The sequence below is a fragment of the Accipiter gentilis genome, chromosome 7 (genome assembly GCF_929443795.1).
Source record: "Accipiter gentilis chromosome 7, bAccGen1.1, whole genome shotgun sequence".
NCBI classification, from domain to species: domain Eukaryota; kingdom Metazoa; phylum Chordata; class Aves; order Accipitriformes; family Accipitridae; genus Astur; species Astur gentilis.
The window spans coordinates 39,782,584-39,802,151 of NC_064886.1; the positions used below are offsets into that span (position 1 = coordinate 39,782,584).

The following is a 19,568-nucleotide window of genomic DNA, read 5'->3' on the forward strand; positions in this document are numbered from 1 at the left end:
CACTTTGCTTTTTTTAAAGCTGTCTTTCCTGGACAGAGCAATCTGTATGCATCAGCTATTGTCTGCTTTAATGGACACATCTCCTTTTTACATAGCTTTCTTGTGGCATGTGATTTCTCAGTCTTGCTTTGAGAATAAGTAACACTAGCAGTGAACTCATGAAGTCTTTCAGAAATTTATTAGATTGAGTGTTTTTTTTTCTAGCTGGAGGCTAGTGTTCTGGATTTTTGTCTTATGTCTCTGTTCAGCTTATCCACCCAAACTCTTTTCTCTAGAGAAGGGAAAGTAAAAGTAACTTTTTATGGATTGATTCTGAAAACCCTGGTAATTTTGGGATGACTTTGTGCATATTTTTATGCCTTGTACCCACTGCTGCTTCTTGGTCAGACGAGTGAAGCTGTAGACAGTGGAGTAAGTGCGTGTTGTGTTCTGTAACGTGAATGCTAACGAAAATGTTTGTGTTGTAGTTTTTTGTTGTGTGTGGTGTTTTGTTTTGTTGTTTGTTTTTTTTTTTGGTGGGGGGGTGGTGGGTATTAATGCCTGAAAAAATATCAACCCTATCAACCCTGGTGAGTGGTAGGATTTGCTGAAATAAGGAATTGGGAAAAGAAAGCCTGTCTGAAAATACCTTTACCAAAGACAACTTCTTAAACAAGGTGAAAGTAAAATTGGAAGCCCTGGGAAGGCCTAAAAGATGATTCCTATAGTGATCTGGGATGTTGCTTTTCAGACAGGAGCTCTACTTTCAATACTAGCTTTGACTTGTGTTCTTTCTTTTAAAAAAATAAATAAAATAAAAAAAAAATCAGTGCAACCTTCTCTGTCTTGGCTGTGGAGAAAACTGAAGCAGAACTGAGGGGCCTTTAAAGAAGGCAACAAAATGGAGACAGTCCTGGAGCAGTTTACAGGTAGCTGATAGCAGAAGAGAAATTCAATGCTGAAACTGTAGCCAGCTTTGGTGTACCTATGATACTTTTGAAACACTTGCTAGCAAGTGCTAGAACTTAAATGCAGGTTAGACTGCAGTAAACGATAATTTAATTTATGCACGGGAGCATTCTGCAGTCAGGGATTCAGGTTTGTTTTACCAGAGGGTAAATTGCCCAAATCTCTTATTACCTTATCAACAGTGGTGTGAACACTTTGGCTAGACCTAGGTTTATGTACAAACTGAGTTGTCCTGTCTTGCAATTTTTGCCAAAATACTGTAAAGCAGGTTGTAGAAAATGGGTGCATTTTTAAATTTTATTTATATTATACTCTATGACTAGAATAAACTTACATTCTTTACTAACCATACTGATAAGAAACATTGTTTGTGTAAATGCATTCAGGCATGTAGGTTTTACCTTATTTTGTGTGGCAGTGAACTAGTGGCAACAGAAAATGTGCTCTGGTTTGCTAGAAAACCAAATTGCCTGGTTATGAGTAGGACTCCTGCAGACTTTATTTAGCTGGAATTTTAATTACAGTGCCAGCTCTCAACTCCTACAATAAAACAGTAGGGCGACCACTATAATTTGACCTTTATAAAACATTAACACCAACCTATACAAAAACATAACTTCAACTTTGAAGAATAAATAAAGCAGGAGGCAGAATTCAAGGAATTATGAAAATAGTGTGCATGTAATATTTTTACATTTGGAAAAAACATAAAAATGCACTAGTGTGGACACCAAAGTGAAGCTGGTGTGTTTGGTTCCCTGTATCCATCTTCTGGTCCTCATACAAAAATGCTGCATAGCTGGCAGAAGAATCTTTTTGTGGTTTTATCATGCCTCAGGGAAAGCAGTCTTCCTGCAAGGCTTAGAATAAAGGATACCACACAAACCACGAGGGAAATGTTGATGTATAAAAAACCAGAGCCTGTTTCTTTCCCCAGAAGAGTCAAATCAGGAAACTTCAGGTACTTGTTCCCTCTGAATCTCTTCTTGTTACTCTTCTGTCTCCTCTCTCTTGCTGTATTCCCTGGAGGGGGCAGTATTCATGACAGTCGGCTGTTGTGAATTGCACCCTGGGCCAAGTGCTCCTTTTTTCTGCTGAGCGTCACAAAAGAATGAGGTGGGGCTGAAAAGGAGGAATGGAGGAAGACAGTCTATGTTGGAGTTGTGTGGGAATGTCAATGCAACAGCACTATTGGAACATGAAATGAGTAACAGTACTGGCTCCCAGCTGTATACAGCACCGTAAATGGTCACAGATATGAATGCACTTTGGGTTAATTCTGGCTAAAATAGTCCCTAAGTTGTGGTGTGGCAGCTCACACTATTTTGTAGTTTGGTCATCATGGAAAGGTGATTAAGAGTGTGTTCCATGTCTTCCATTGTCCTTAATATCAGTCAGAGCATACCTTAATCAGTTTTACCCTTTTTTTTTTTTTTTTTTGTGAAACTGAATTGAAGCTGTAAACATAAGGATACTTTAAACAAATTAGTTTTTTATACCCCCTAATAAAATTCAAATTTAAAAATGTTTGAATGCCAAGGTTATAAGTTGCTATTAAGTGACCTAAAATGTTTTTGTTTTCATTGCCTGTGTCACCTTTAGTTCGCTGGACAGGTGAAGCATTAACTGCCTAAGTCTATTGTTCTTTAATTGTACTCCTGATGTTATGTTTTATGACACATTATGTTATGGATAGCTGCTGTTAGTAAGATGCACCTATTTCTGTGATGGATAATGCTATATGCCAGCTATACTGGGGAAGAGAAATAAAGAGTAAGAGTGTCTATCAGTTTCTGGGAATGGAACATTTCAGGACTCGAACTTTCAGCATCTTAATGGTTCACAGGCCCATTTAAGGTTAAAAGTTGTCTTGAAGAGCTGTTACACATGGAGGGCTATTTTTGTATTGCTGTGGGGAAAAGCGCAATTCTAATTGTTCTGTTTGCATTCAAGGAGAGGCTTCTTCTGCTGTCTTGATGCTTGAGGAAGGAGGGGATTAAATATTTACAGCAGAATGGCTCCTCTTTGTGTGTGCAATGCTCAGCCACATCCCCGCTGACCAAGGAGTTTCCTTAGACCTGAAGGCCAGGCAGGCCTGACAGAAGCATAAGGGAGTTTAATTCTTCTGTACGGGTTTGTGTTCAAACGTGATCTTGGATGCAAACAAATAATGCAGGGTGTAGGAAGGCAGCTATTAAGTATTGTGGTCAGGGAGCTTCCCAGAGATTCACTGTGGCTGAAAGAAAGGTCATGAACTCAGTTGCCTAAGAATCTGTGCTTGGTTGTCTAGTTACTATTGCTTTGGGGTTTTTTTTGGATGTTTTTCTTTGTTTTTAATCTTGGCTCTTCTAGGTAATAGTGATATTCAGCCTGGCTTGTATTTGTGGAGAAACAACTCAAGTGTGACATAGAAGAAAATAGGAAATAGTGATATTACAATATTTTTCTAGAGAAATGAAAGCAGTATTGTGGGAGTTATACAGTGTAATTTGCAACCAAAGAGCTCATTTCATTTAAATTTTTAAAAATTAGGTTTGTGACATAGGAAATAGTCTAAAATTATCTTTAATAATGGAGCTGATCAGTTCACTCTTCTGATTAATAAGAAAATGCAATGCTCTAAGTGTTCTGTAAGATCTGACATTTCTCAGAAGAAACACCATATCTTACACAGGTAGGCAGAAGCTTTTTGGTGTAATAGAATAGCAACTTCTGTCAACTGTAAATCAAAATAAGAAACTTTATTAAAAATGATATTACTTCTGGCACTTTTATTCTTTGAGACGCTGTCTTTAATAGCTTCTCCAATAAAGTTAGAAGAAACTGAAATATAGAAGCTTTAACACTTACATAATAAATCTATTAATCTTAATGCTTCTGGAAATATTAGGCATTGACTACTTACTACTGTTTTTATAAGTCAGCATCATTTCCCAGAATTGTATGATACTAACTACAGTTAGTGCTGATAATTAATTGAAATGAAATTACTTGTATGATGAATGAGTGCTGGACACGTTTGACTTAACTCTTTCTGGCACCATAGCTATGCTTTAGATCCTGATTTCGTGTGGTGTTTAAGCAGCACCTTAATTTAAGTTTCCTCCATACTCTATATAGAGATTTGACTTCAGTGTACCATAGGCCTAAATTCTATTAGCTTCAGCACAAGTTTCTGCTTAGGCAAAATATTTGCCCTTTGGGAAAGGCTTGACAGTGGCAGAACTGTAAGGTGGCTGTTACCTATGCAGCCATGCAAAAGAAAAGTCATACAAGTTTCCTAGCGCGTGTGTTTTCTGTGCTGAAACAGGTGATTTGGCATGATTGTGCTCAGAACCATAAATACGGCAAGAAGTTCAACTTCCAGAGATGAGCGCTGTTTCTGCTGAAGTTTGGTTTTCTAGCATAACTCTGTGCCCAAACTCTCATTCTTCCTAGCTGTGAGTGCTACTGGATTTTAGGTGTCTGAGCAAACAAATCTAGACTGGTCCTTTTTTGTGTTCTCTTAATGACCTCTTAAACATATCAGAGCTCTGGATAGGGATGAGCACTGAAAGTAGAAGGCTGGTGCTGGATCCCTGCTGCCTGCGGTACATAGGTGAGAGCCTCAGGAAGCGGAGCTGCTGCTGAGGAACGTTGGGGTAAGGAATAGCCCTTGCTAGAACATCTGTTACTGCCCCCATGAGGACTGACAGATTTAAAAGTTTAATAAAGATAAAATTTTTTGTTAAGTAAGATTGAAGGCCAGGCTTAATGCAACCAGATTGGAAAAGGTAGAGTACAGGTAAAGGTCTTGGAACTGTTTTCTGTCTAGCTTTATTATTTATACTGGTCTCTAATACCAGGTCTATAATACAGTCTTCCTGCTAGAGCTGGGGGTTTAGAAAACCCAGTAGCAGTCCCTGCTTTTAGTTTGTCCTCTGTGAAAGTATCTGCATGAGTTTAAGTATTGCCAGTTTAGGAATGGTGGGAGAGAGCTAGTTTCGCTCAGGATGAAATCTTGAGTGTTTATTTCCATCAAGACAACAGAAATAGATAGTGCCCACAAAGATCAATTAAAGAGCCTATTTAGACCAAAAGGAGGTTAGAAGGTACCCAGAAGGTACACACTGAGCCAGCTGCAGATGGGATCCAACTGGGTAGTTGCGTAGGGCTATGTAGAAGCAAGAACGGTACTGCCTGTCATTCTGCGTTGTTTAAAAAAAAACAAACAAACAAACAAACCCCACCACAACAAACCCAACACCAGCCCCCCCCCAACCAAAAATCAACAAAACCCCCACCAAAACAAACAGCCCCCCCCACCCCCCCAACAAAAACTGAATAGAGCCCTCAAAGCAAGATTCAGGCAAATACAACACAGTAGACAGCAAACCTCTGCTTTTCTTCTTCCTGTTATTTAATCTATCTGTGACAGTCTTCAAAGAGTTTTTGTGGCAGTCTGAGATCTTATGTGCCACAGTTTTCTCATCTAGGCTTTCCTGAGGAGCAGAGTTTTACTTGGATCTACGTGTGCTATATACCCAGGAAAGGGAAATCTTTTAACTATGCACGTATGTCCCCCCTTTACCCTTCTGTTGAAAATGTTATACTTTAAAGGGATTAATTATGTGTGGATTAAATGAGTGACTCCATAGCCTGGTAGTTTGCCCATTACCACATGAGCGAAGGTTGTTGTTTTGGTCCCTGCTCACCTGAGTGCTTATACTTTTTTAATGCTTTAAAAAAAAATTAAATTAAATTAAAACCATGAGAAGTATTAGTGATTTTAAAATAAGTATTTTTATAGGTATTGCAATAAGTGTTCAGGGAGCTGGAACTGGAACTTGCTTGTGATGTGTGCAGGAGAATATTTTGATATAATGATTTCAAAGTATGTAGAAACATTTAAACATCAGTTTCAGCAGGAAGCAGAGGAAAAAGTGCCTTGCTCTGTGGATTTTCAAGCCACATGCTAGAGTATCATTCCTGTGATTTGTTTTTTTTCTTATTTCCTGCAATGATTAATTGGATACAACTGAAATGGCTCCAACAAAAGGGGCTGACACAACTTTGCTCTTTAGGAGACTTTTTAGAAAAGTCGGGGGGATAGTACAGGTTCCAGTAGCTTTGAGCAAACGGAGCAGCTGAACTGGAGCCTTCCAGATCCTGGTAGAATACTGGAGCCACTGGGCACATGAAGAACATCATGGCTTTTCCTCTTCCACCTTATAACTTTGTAATTCTGGAACCTTACTTATCTTTTCTACATTTGTTAGGAATCTGACCTTTGTTTGTCAAGAGAAATGCTTTCTGTTGCATTGAAAAATTTTTTTTCTTTTTCATTTTGGCAAAAAAATTATTTTTCTTTTGAATTTGATTCTGGTGGAACCCTTTCTCTCAACACCTTCTGCTTGGCAGCTGAACCAAAAATAAATTATTTGCAGAGCTCAAATGGTGTCAGTAAATTGATTTCCATAGAACACAAGACTGCATTTCCTCTCTGGAATGCCCTAAAGTGATCATTATTAATGATAAATGACAACAGAAATTTTGCAGAGAAATTAATAACTTAGATGTTGCTATGAAATGAGAAAAGCAACATGGATGCCCTTGAAGGATCCTGAACATCTCTCCCTTTGTGCATCATCTGCTTCTTGTTCATGAATAGATTATAGGAAAGCCATGCTCTGATTTATTTGCCATCTGGCTTACTCTATTAAGAGCAGTGTTATCAAAAGCAAAGGAGATTATTTAGCTGTGTTACCTGGGCCTGCTGTCTTGCATGCCAGCAGGAGACATAAATGGTTGGTGTTTCACTTGTTTTTTTGGAACAAAGCTTAAGACCTCAACTTGAAGAGATAATGGTTGATTTCCATGAGATCAGTGGATTTAGCAAGCATGTACTTCCTCAGCTAGATTTATTTCAGAGGCTTCAGATGGGAAAACAATGGCAAAATCTTCCCTTGTTCATCCTTTTTTCATTCCCTTGAAACAAATTATCTGTAAAGAAGAAATTTTAAATAGCAGTATCTCACTTGCTTCTAATAAATTAACCTGATCTTACAGCTCCTTTTCTGCCATGCTGAAACTAGCAATGGTGTTTGCCAGTTGTTCTACTGTCAAAACTGAAGTCTGCAGAGTCTGATGCTCAGTAAAGAATGCAAGTACTGTTCTGTGTACTTCCTCCCAATTTTGTGCTTAAAAAAAATAAATCAGAAGGATTACAGGAACTGAAACAAAATGGGGGGAAATATTAATCTTTTTCTGCTGAAGAAAGATAGAAATATAATTGATTATTTTGTTCTGAAGCTTCCAAAGGTTTGGAAGTCTATTGTAGTCTACTCATGAAATCTTACAGGAATTATAAAAAGTGCTGAACACTGATCTGTGAATGCCATTTGTAGCTGACTTCATGCAGTTCTGTTCTACCTTTAGAAAGTAAAATCAATTTCAGATTAACTTTGACAGGGAGGTGTTGAGGTGTGTGGGTCAGCACTTTACTCAGATATTTCTGCCAGCCAGTTGGGAAGACAAAGAATTGTGATGGATATTATCCGTTATCAGTGCTAGCCTGACAGTAAAATTGGCAAACGAAGTTAAACACTTTCTTGCCTTGTCCTGGCACACTTAATGAAAAACTGAATTTTAAGTTAATGTCAGTGTACAAAATCAAAATTTCTCTTGAGATTTAGGAGCTCCCCCCCCCCCCCCCCCCTTATGTCCCTTTTGCAAAATAATGCTGTTATTGCTTTTAGTGTGTTAGAGGTTCCATTGTGAAATCTGGAACAGGTTTTTTGTAGCCTGAAACAGTGTTTTTGGTATAAGTCAGTACAGCGTGATCGAAGTGATGAGGGATTTCATTCTTTTTATCCACAATCTCTGAGCTATATTTAATAACCCTTTATAATAATCTTTCCACTATACTGAATTATGTATCGATTCTTTTTTTACAGTAGCTTCATTGCAGAATTCCAGACGGAAAATAGGCTTTTAGATGTCAACTCAAAATTTTTGACAATTTTGAATATACTATTACATGTAATTCTGTGAAGACCTAATCATACATCGTTTGATTTCAATGAAACAACTCTCATTGACTTTAGTGAGAGCTGGCTGAGACTCAGATTGAACTATCGCCATGTTATTGAAAGTATAACAAGCATTTTGATTCAATTTTCAATCTTTTTCATGGTCTTCTATTTTAGCGCTGCTATGCATGCGGTCCTGCTATGTCTAGTAATCTGTAGGGTACTGCAATCACTGGCTGTAGCTTTCAGGGAGACACTTGTAGAGTTGACTTTAAAAGTAAAAATTAGTTACACTTTTTTAAATTGTAAATTTTGTTGATGGAGTTGTTGCAGATGCTATGTATTATGGAAGAGGAATCTGGAAGATGGGTTTGTGGCTCTGGTTGCATGGGCTCCTTTGGCTGAAGTTCCAGAGGTTAACAGCTCTGTTGCATGCAGAGGTCTCTGATCATTGATTTTTAGTGGCTCTGTTACAGAAAGCAAGAGTGGCATTTAAGAGAGACAAAGTACCTTATTAAAGTTAATGCCTTTGATTTGCTTCAAATCATCTGTAATCCATGAGGACCTGTCATAATTTATACCTTGCTTGGTCACAGCAGTAAGTCTAAAACTGTCATGTAATCTGCATCAACTCTTGTGCACAAGAGAAATTACATGTACTGCTTACTAAAGTTGGTGTCATGGTATTTATCTCTCGCTGCTTAGAAGGTTACCCTCAGCTTAATTGGTGTGTCTCATTGTTTATATTGCTAGGAAAAAAAAAAAAAAGATTAAATACCAAGAGAGAAAGATAACAGAGGTTTTGCTTCATAAGATAAATAAAAATCCATTTCTGCTTGTTTCTAAACATGATAAATGTAGGTAGGTTTTTCAGTCTTCCCCAACGCCCCCAACGTCTTGAGCCTCCTGAGGATAATCTTAATAGGATAAAGTGGCCTTTGAAAGGTAATTAGCAAGATTCCTATGAACTGGTCCATACATGTGCCATGCTCAAACCCCTCCTGATTAATGCTCATCTTAATTCTATTTCTTGGGATTTATTTACTCATTTCACATATAATGTATTTAGTTCCTTTAACCCCGCTCTGTGATTTGAAAACCTATTGCTGCATTTCAACTTCATGTATAGCTGAATTTCTGCCTGTTGCTTTTGTGAGCAGACAACAGCCTGGATGCAGGCTGGTCACTCGTGCACCTCTGCTGGCCTGGAGCAGGGGTTTTGAGTCCCAACAGTCCAGCACTATTTTTCACTAATGTGGACTCACTAATGAACTCGATTGTTTCAGTTTTGGGGTAGTTTGGGGAAGGTTTCTTTAGGTAGACGCAAAAAATTTTTCAGCATAGGGGGAGAGAGTTATATAGCACTCAATACTATGCATATCTGAAGATACTTTGGAGTGGGATGGCCAGTAATCAAAATGCCAAAATCAGTAGTTGGTATTGGATTTTCATAAGAATACGATGTAGCAGCCACATACAGGCTATGTAGCAATGAAAAGTGAGCTTAGATCACAATCAATACCAATAATTAATATTGTAATGATGCTTATGAAAAACAGGGTCAGTGAGGAAGACACTGGGCTTTTTAGGATGAAATTCAGCGCCTTGTGTCAGCTCTCTTGATTTTATTCTAGAGGAATCATGTTTTCTGGGAGGCGTATGACTCCCACTGTAACAAAGCTCAGTGGAAAGCATTTCTTTCTTAATATATGCCTTATGTGCTATATCCATGAAAATTACTTTTTTTTAACTCTTTCCTATGAAAGAAATTCCAGCATTTGTCACTCCTTACCCAGTCTCCATCCATGGCCACATGTTGAGAATTTCAGGAAAAGCCAGGTTCCTCTTAAGTGTCTTCCAGCAGATACTAAGATGTATTTAATTAATATTGCTTCTTTAGTTTACTGTAGCTTTTCTGTTCAGGAAGACTCTACCCCTAGGAGGCTTCTGAACTTGTTTTATGTGCTTGAGCACCTTTCGTAAGCTGCACTTTTTTCTTTTATATTTATTTCAGTCTTCAGAAATTAGTACAGCGGGGAAAGAGAGGTCCCTGCCACCCACCTGCTTCCTTGAGCTCAAATGCTCTGAGCACCAGCCCACCTACAGACCAGAAGTAAGCAAACAAACAGATCTGACCAGAAGGTTTCAGCAAACAGCATGTCTCTCTTGTTCTAAAATTAAACGAGATGCAGAACCTAACTCAAACCAGCCTCTTTGGAGGGAATAGAGAGAGGAGGTCCATTATTGAAATTGCATCCTATTTACACCACACAGATGCATCCTGTAGCTGGTAAATAATTCTAACTGCTAGAAGTAATATGACCTCTGAGGCAGGAAATATCTTCCTACATCTGTTTTCAGTTAGTGAGAATCTTAGTAGATCACTGCTGGAAATAGACTAGTACATTTTCGTGGCTTTTGCAGTAGTTTATAAAATGTTGAAAATATTAAAATAATTCAATATATTATTGAAAGATAAACACGAATAGAGCATTCAAGGGTTGGGACTTTTGAGTTGGGATGTTTCTCAGGGTTGTTTGGGGGCCCTTTGTCTTGTGCACAAGATGTTGCTGCAAAGCTGGGAACTCAGTGCTGAAGGGACCTTTACACCTGGATAGCCACTTTGAGCCCATCATACTAAAACTTGCCTGAATAGTTATGGGTCAGATCTGAACTCACTGTCAATATCTGTTGTTCTGCTCTTTTATGGGCTCCCTCAAGATCTTTGCTGTGTTTTCTACTTGGACTTGCTTTTATTTAGCTGGTTTCTCTGTGTATTGATCTTCAGTTGTCAGCTAATTTACGGGCAGCATTCATGCAGCACAGTGTGTACATTGTGAGGGTAGGAGACAGGAATTCACAAAGTCTTGTCCGTGTTGCTCATTAATGCACTACAGCTACATCTATAATAGTAAATTGAACATGCCTGGGACTGCTCAATGGCACTAGGGGCAGTTGGCACTGAACTGTCTGTATCCATACTGTTAAATTCTCTTATTCTCAAAACCCAGGTGGCTGCATGCAAACTGTCTGCCGTGCGTGATCCTTGACCCATGCATGCTCTCAAACTAGGTCTGAGAATATATGCAATTAGGCTGCAGCAGGGAAGTACAAACAGAAAATAGAAGGAGCTGTACTAAATGGCATTATGAGTTTGGGTGTAGCTCTTAACAGCGTTTGCCTAATGTAGTGGATTTCTGTTGAGGATTCAATATGGAGGGAAAACTTAAGAGCAGTAAGAGCTGGAAAAAAATGCATAGGCCTGTGGAAATGCATATGATTATGAAGTTAAGACCCTAGAAAAATCACTGCTTTTCTTTGGCCTTGCTTATTGTACAATGTACATAAGTACTTCCAGTTAAGTCCCTGAGACTGCCTGCAAACTTATGCGAGCACTTATGAGAAAAACATATGCTTATATGGAATGCTGACTGGAAGTTTAGCTAATGATCTATTCAGCTCTGGGTGCCATACACAGATCATGAAACATTTACTTTTAATAATTAACTGTTTTGTAGTTTGCGGTTTTTTTATTTTTCGTTTATTTGTTCTTTTTTAATCCTACTCAGGCATATTGACAAACATGGCTTTCTGCTCTACTCTTAGAGGAAGTTGCAGCTGCAAAGGTTCCTTGAGTTATGCCAATCAGTTGCAGATGTTCTTCTGAAAGCAAAAATTAAATAGACTTTCTTGATGCTAATAAATTATAGAAAAAAAATTAGACACGCTCTTATCTCTAAAAAAAATGTGTGCTGTGGTCATAATGCGTCAAATACTGCTAATATAATGATGACCTTTTAAAAGAAAACACATTATGCTGTAGTTGTCTTCATATTATAACTGTGGAACGCTGGTATACAAAAGTCAAGCTATTAAACAGTGGGAGAAATGGAGTGAAAATAATGTGTTTTGCTTTTGTCTGATATTGCTGTTCTGATAGGTACATTCTTCTCTTTTCCCATACTGAGTTATGCTCTTGAAATTATAAAGCATAGAGATAGATCAAATACAGGGTAACATTTTGGGAAGTCAAGTCCTACTGAGTTTTGATGAGTTGGATCAAAATCTCGATGACCAAAAGCTATTGTTCAGTTGCAAAAATGAGCAGAACTTCAGAGGAAGATAAGCGGGGTCCTTGTCCAAACTCCTCATGGTCAGAGCATTAGGAAACGAGGAGCAAATACCAATCTAGAGACCAGGTACTTGCTCAGAACTAAGGAGACTTCTGTTTATTCCCCAGCAGTCACAGATTTCATGTGGGCAGGTCATTTGAGCCAAGATCCTCAAAAGGTGTTAAAGTACTTTCGATGATCTATGCCTAGGTATTCATCTCTGTCCATCACATAAATGTGGAATTAGAGCTCTTTCCTCCTTTGCAAGTGTGTTATGTGATTAAACTCATGTTTGCGAGTTATTTGGGGGCTATGATGGGAAAGCTAAAGAAGAATATTAAATACCTGCAGGTACTGAGTAGATTCCAGTCATGCTCTAGATATTTGCTGGAGTAGTAGGGCTTAATTCCTAGGGCCATTGTTCTGATGCCTTTCCTACCAGTTTATTCATTTAGATAATTTTTTTTTTTCATTTTTCTTACCTTTGCAGAATAAAACAAAAATCTTCCTTCTATTTGGCTATCTTTCTCCTACTAGGGTGGGTGCAGAGAAACAGACCTAGTCTAAGACATTTGTGAGCTTTAAGAAGCTATATTTGACAAGAAGGCTATGCTACTTGGCATGGAGATGACATAACTGTGAACTATTTTAGTGTACTTTGCGGGGCGGGGGGGGGAATACTTTAGGTGTTTGATACGACTGCTTCTCCTAATGCTAATTTTGAGGTTTGATCCCAGTGAATCTCAGTGCCAGGTTAGACTCTGTGCAGTGATTAAAATAAGGAACAGATGCATATTATTCTGCACTTGTGGAGGCTGACAGTAATTTCCTATGCCTTGGTCTGCGTGTGGTGGGATGCTCTGTGCAGAGCCAGCGAGAAGGTGGACTTGCTAACTGTGAGCATCATGTCTTTCATTGCCACACTGTTTGCAAGGTGACTCTGAGACAGTGTAGGTAATGTGAGATTGTGTTGTGTTTGCATAGGGAGTTAAATAAATGTCTCATGCTGTTATAATTTTCCTTGTTTTCCCGCTATATAAACAGCTTGCTGGTAGCTTGTCAGTCAGCTTTTACTTTGGTACTACTACTTATATAAAGAATCATTAAAAACTGACTAAAAAAAAGTTTCGAGGCTGACCTCCAATAAGTCAAAAGGTTCTAAAACATTGTGTTTATCTCCTCCCAAGGTTAAGGTTTTTCAGAAGGCCTTTCAACCTGGAGGATCAAAGAGAGCATTTTGTAATGTGAACCGATCACTGCATAGTTTGTTTCACTTTAATTGCCATTCTTGTTGACTGTCTATTAAAATCCACCAGACTCTGCAGAAGAAAACATTAAATTATGAGTAATGGACAACATTGTGTGAAATATATTGCTGAGTATAGCGGAATATGACTTGTTCTGTGTTTGAAGACTTAGACCAAAGTCATGCTTAAAATATTATGTTCCTTCCTCCCAAAACACACTAATTAGCAGCAGTGCTTTGTCAGCAGGAGATGTTGAATTGGCTCCTTTGAGAATGGGGCCCCATTCTCGGGATGCTCCTTAAAAAAGGCTCCCAATCTCTCTTCCAGCTCAGCCTGCCTGGAGGAGACCTAATTTGAAATGACTCTGTTCTCCAGAACCCTTTTCAAATTCACAGCCCTCAGACCTCCCGAGACTCCTGAGCGAACTCTTAATTCTAAAATACAAGTGAAGCATCCCAGCTTCATTTAGATCTCATTGGGCTGGTAATGAGACCAAATTTACCAGTTTTATTAGCAACATTTTGCGTCCAAGCTATTGTCTGTGTGCCTGGCAGTTCATCTGAGCAAGTATGGCAATGCCAGCACATGCCAGGCACGTCTGGCAGGTTTCTAATGTGACAAGCAATAATATTCATGCTCTCGACAGTCTGAGCTACTGTAGATGTGCAAGGCAGTTGATCTCTGCCTGGCAAGAATATTTTGCGTGTGAGTGGCCTTACTGAAGAACTAGTTAACTTAGCTTGCCTGGGCTACAGTGCATACACAGCAGGTCCTTACTTGTGTAATGAATAAGTCTTAATGCTTGGGTTTTTTTAAACTGATCTGTATTTGTAAGGTTAAGGCTACTCAGTTGGAATCAGCGACAGTATAGAACCAATATAATGAACACAGTTAAACACTGTGTAATTCTTGATCTGTCAATAAGCTGAATATGCTGACAAAAACTACTTGTTTAATAATTACAAGTGGACAAAGTTTAAGTGTCCTTTACCCTTTCACGGGTCTGTTCTGAGTTTCTCAAAAGTCAATCTTTTCCTGGAGATTTCTCCATTATTACACTGTATAAAGTCAGCAGTATCAGTCTCTAAGCTAGTGTTTAATTTGTAATCCTTGTAAATGGAAGTCATCTTTTGTGGATGACTACATTGTTTGTATCTGTGCGTTCTTGGTTAATTCAGGGTGTACAACTGTCTTCTGATAACTTACTTTTAGAAGTCTAAATACAAGATAAACTGCTATTGCTGTTTTGACTTTTTTATCAAAAAGCCTATTTGGAACATGTTTGCAAATTGACTAGAAAAATGTTTGGTATTTTTTTTAATCTCCCTTTGAAGCTTAGAAGAACTAAATCAAGTTTCAAAATGTCCATTTGTTTTATGACTTCTGCTAGATGTTTGCCATCTGTGGTAATGCTGGGTGTCTGCGGGTGTGAAGATACAGACTCAAGGTCAGCTAAATTGAAGACAAAGATTTTGTAAGACTTTCCAGTCTAAATTGGCACTTTATTTCAAAATATGTAGGGAAGAACTGCTGACATTGTTAGAAGTCATGGAACATGTTATAAAATTTCAAAGCCTCCAAGAATGTTTTTATCCATTTTTCTTTTATTTTGAAGAAGAGTTGTTGTAATCTGTCAGGCTAAACTCGAGTTCTATTCTAAAGCCTAAAGTTGAGAGTGCTGGCCATTTTGAGGGAGAAAAATTACACTAAGCAGAAGCTCATAGATGTTGTTTTAGTCCAGAGGGTTTTTTTTCTATCAATACTGTCTCTCTTGTGCACCTACTCAATTATTTAATTATTTATCATCATATAAAATACTCGGCTGGTTACAGAAGTTATTACTGTCTATTAGGAAATTTTATTTTTATGTATACTGTAAACCATTCAAGAATTAGTTTCTTCTGGAGAAGAGTGAATTACTTTCCTTTGCCTGCCTTGTATACTGGGATGTTGATCACACTTATGAGAATCCTGAATTGTACATTTCTAAATTTCAGATCACAATACCTGCCCCCGGAAGTTTGTGAATAGGATTGGTTTAAAAACAAACAGCCCCTGCCAAACACCCTGGCCCTAGCCCCTCCCCCCCCCCCCCAACCCAACCGAAACCAACCATCAACATTTGAGGTTTTGTCAGCAAACAATTCTGTAAATTATTCCTAAACTCTTTATGATTATAGCTTGTAATTATTAAAGTTAACGTACCTTAATGGACTTAGTATAGGTGGAAAAATAAGTGTAGCTACAGTTAAGGTTGCCTAAGCATTTGTGTTCAACTTAATAGTTTTCTTAACTTGTCACATCTGAGACATTTTTCCTCAGTTGTTGTCTGTCTTTGACAAGACAGACAAACTTTTACTGAGTTTGCATTTTATTTTATCTTAAAAAACAAACCCCAAACCAAAAAGAGCAAAACACTCTTCAACTCAAAAAGGAAAACGGGTATTTATATGCAGCAGAAAAAAAAAGAGCTCATTTTCTTTCTGTAAAAACAGATCTTCTGCAGTGTACAGTTCAGCTCGTGTAGGAGGACAGCTGAAATTCAGTAACACAGTATTACTTATTGTTAAGAAATGTTTTTATTTGGGTGAAAGCTGGTTTTGATTTGGCAGAGGTAGAGGACTTAGTTTAAATAAATAAAATAGTAAATAGTGTGTGTTTGTGACTTGCTTTGTTGGGCAGTGTGGATATAGCCTTCTAGAGGCTTCTGTACTTAAAGATCCAGCTTGTTTTCTTTGTATGGGGAATCACGTCATGTCTGCCCCAAAAGTGTTGGTTGTTAAATTCTTCTCTTTCAATAAAGTATGATTCCAAAATGCTAGAAAATTCTGTATATTAAACAAAAAGTAAATTCTTCCAATAAAGGTGCAAAATGCCAAAGGTAAGTTTACATGAAAACTCAGCTTTTTTTCCCTGTAAAAATGTTCTGTAATTGCATAGATGCATCCTATTTGTCAGTGGAACTTTCTTAGTTATGTTTTCTTTTGAGAGCTCAGCGAAATTAGCATCCATGAAATTAATTCATATCTTAGACACCTTTTAGAAGGTTGTAGAAAAATGTTGCCTTCATATTGCTGTGAAATCATTCTAAATAATTGTGCTAAATTGTATTAAAAAGCTCCAGGATAGAGAAGACTGAGCATAAGGATAAAGGTCACATATAATTTCTCCTCTGCAATTCAAGTGAGGCAATCTGACATTGCACAGTCAACTGAAAGGCATCTTTTTGCAATGGAATAGTTGGAGGGTGAATAACATCGTTTTGACTGCTTATTCCAAGTCGTACTTCTAATGGTAGTTTGTCTAGAGAGACTGTCCCTCATATGACTGATTTACCTGGGGAGTGGAGTGGAATGGAAACACTGCAATATGTACTAATTGTATTGGGTCTGGCTGAGATGGAGTTAATACTCCCCATAGCAGCCCTCATAGCGCTGTGCTCTGCATCAGTAGCTAGAAAGGTGTTGATAACACACCAGTGTTTTGGCTACTGCTGAGCAGTGCTGGCACAGCATCAAGGCTGGCTCTCCAACATTTTTGCCCTCCCTTCAATGGCAGGCTGGGGCAGGGCAAGATCTTAGCAGGGGACATAACCAGGACAGCTGACCTAAACTAACCAAACAGATATTCCATACCATATGACATCAGCTCAGATATAAAAGCTAAGTAAAGGGAGAAGAAGTGGGGACATTCTGTCTTCCGGAGCAACCACTACGCGTACTGAAGCCCTGCTTTCCAAGAAGCGGCTAGACATCGCCTGCTGATGGGAAGTAGAGAATAACATCATTTGTTTTTTCTTTGCTTTCACGCGCAACCTTTGCTATCACTTTACTAAACTGTCCTTATCTTGACCCACAAGCCTTTTGTTATATTTTCTCCCCCCCCCCTCCAGCTAAGGAGGGGGAGTGATAGAGCAGCTTTGGTGGGCAACTGGCATCCACCCAGGGTCAACCCACCACAACATAGTATATCTTTGAAATTGCTTTTGAAACAGGTTCTGAATGATTTGCTCCTGACTGGACCAGTAGGACATGTACTGTTCTCCTACAGTTACCTTTCTTGGCATGTCATTTGTCTATTTGTAGTTTTTCCAGCACATGTTGGAATGTGTTGTGATGAGTGCTTTAGACTTTCACCTGGATTACTGAGAAAGAAGGCATATAAGTATCAGCAGAACAATCTACATGAGGACTCCAGAAGGAGAACAGACTATGGAAGCACTGAGAAATCAGGGTGAAATGCAGTACCTTTTTGACTAGTTTTCTGGATAAATCATTCTGTGTTTAGAAACAGGGAGCATTCTGCCCATGCAGCATGTCAAGCATAGTGACAGAAGTCAGTCCAGCACAATCCACTGCCGAGAAGGGATGGGTTGAATGTGCAAATAAAACAACACGTAGAAGGAAACCAAACAAGCTGTGTGCTGACTTATGGATCTTTGAGGTTATTGGGTTGCAAGACAACTAATAAACTGCAAAAGCAGTGGAACTACTGCTAGATCATGCACTCATCCAGACCTGGAAAGGAAGGTGATGCAAATAGCATGCTCTTTCCTTTTGTCTCTGAAGAGAAAGAAGGGATCAAAGAAACAATATTGCCTAGACTACCTCAAATCATTAGAACAGCTAATAGATTCAGGGCTACAGTCTCAGCAATTTGGGGAACAGATAAAACCAGTGATGACTAATTATTATAGAGGAATTCTATAGGACCAAGCTAAAGACGGACAAATGTGATAGAAACACGGGAATCCAGCCATCAAGCACAGGAGAGATTGAAATGCCCAGTTCTGGGTGAACTTGTCAGGGCTCAGAATCTTATTTTGCCATAGAAGGAAGAAAAGCAGCTCTAACATGCAGTAATTGAAAGAGGTTTCTGGTAGAGGAGGAGGATGATGACAAGTGTGTTGTCATACCCCAAACATTCAAATGACCGTGTATCGCAAAAAGATGCCAGACTTCCAGCTGCCCTATCTGCAACCAGGCCACTGGTTCAAATACCGATTTGCTGCCAGCTGGCCTCTGGGTTGTGATTGCAGAGAGAGCCCAGCAGCACTTGTATGCAGAATTATTAGGCTTGAGAAACATGATCTCTTAGAAATACATGGCAAAATCATTCCAAGGCCAGTGCATAGATAAAGCATGGTTATTAAAAAAGCCCAAGTGATTCTCCAGGGTAAGCAAAGTTGGAAAACTTGTGAGACTTAAATGGGAAATGTCCTATATTTCAGTGTACCAGAGGGGAGTAGTCAGCTTACTGGAGGAAAGAGTTCAGCCTGCAATGATACATAAAGAATATGAAGGTTCATTAAACAGTATGTGATGCGTATGGACCTTTGCAGGATAGGTATTTATAAAATATTTAGGGTGGGGGCTAGGAGAACTGATCTGGAAAAATTGTAAAGTTGAGAACCAAGCTCATAAGTTTCAGATTGGTGTATCTTTGTTTTAACAGTGATTCCTACCTTGTTTGTTTTTTTTTTATCCTTAATTGTTGTTCCCAGTGTATACTTAAGGCAATTATATTCACAGATTTACTTTTTTATTTGCAAAAAGGATTTGAATATGCACTGTGCATATTAAACAGTCACCACAGCACGTTTTTGTCAAAATAGATGATTACAAACGTAGTACAACATGTTTTTCAGCTCACTTGTGTTGGATTAGGAGCTTAATGTCTTTTCTTTTTATGTTTATTTTAAGATTCGTTCTTTAATCCTATTTTCATGGAGTTAAAGATTTTACTTTTTGCATTTTTTCTGGTTTCTCTGCCTATCACCTTTACTGGATATTTGAACCACACTTTTAATATTTCTGCTTAGCCTGACTCTTACTAGTTCAAAGCAGAGCTACATATTTTAAATTGATCAAGGCTTCTGAAGCAATTATAACAACTGCTTTTGGAAGACACAGTTGCAGTTTTCATTTTGATATTGTATGAAAGTGTAAGTTTCTTCAAAGCTGCAAATGTAAGCCAGTAAAAGGCAGCTGGTAATTATTCTCTAATAAACATAGTAGAAAGTACATGAAAGGCCTTAGGGGACATATATATTTCCTGCAGAGTGATTAATAAAAGTCTCAGGACACTTAAAAGAAAATTCAGACTGAAAATAAATGTGTATTTATCTATGTATTTGAGTCCATTCCAAATTAACAGGTCTGCTGTGATCAATTTATTTGTTATTTGTTTTCTAATTCTCCTTTGCTTGTTATCTTTCAACAGACTATTGCACTTTAGGGGAAAATTGTTAT

At 38.3% G+C, this 19,568-nt stretch overlaps 1 protein-coding gene across 3 annotated transcripts in view; it reads left to right on the plus strand.

The window, feature by feature from the left end:
* CDH13 (cadherin 13) overlaps positions 1 to 19,568 on the plus strand; it is a 519,400-nt gene that overhangs the window by 106,681 nt on the left and 393,151 nt on the right. The gene's annotated exons all lie outside the window — the stretch shown is intronic.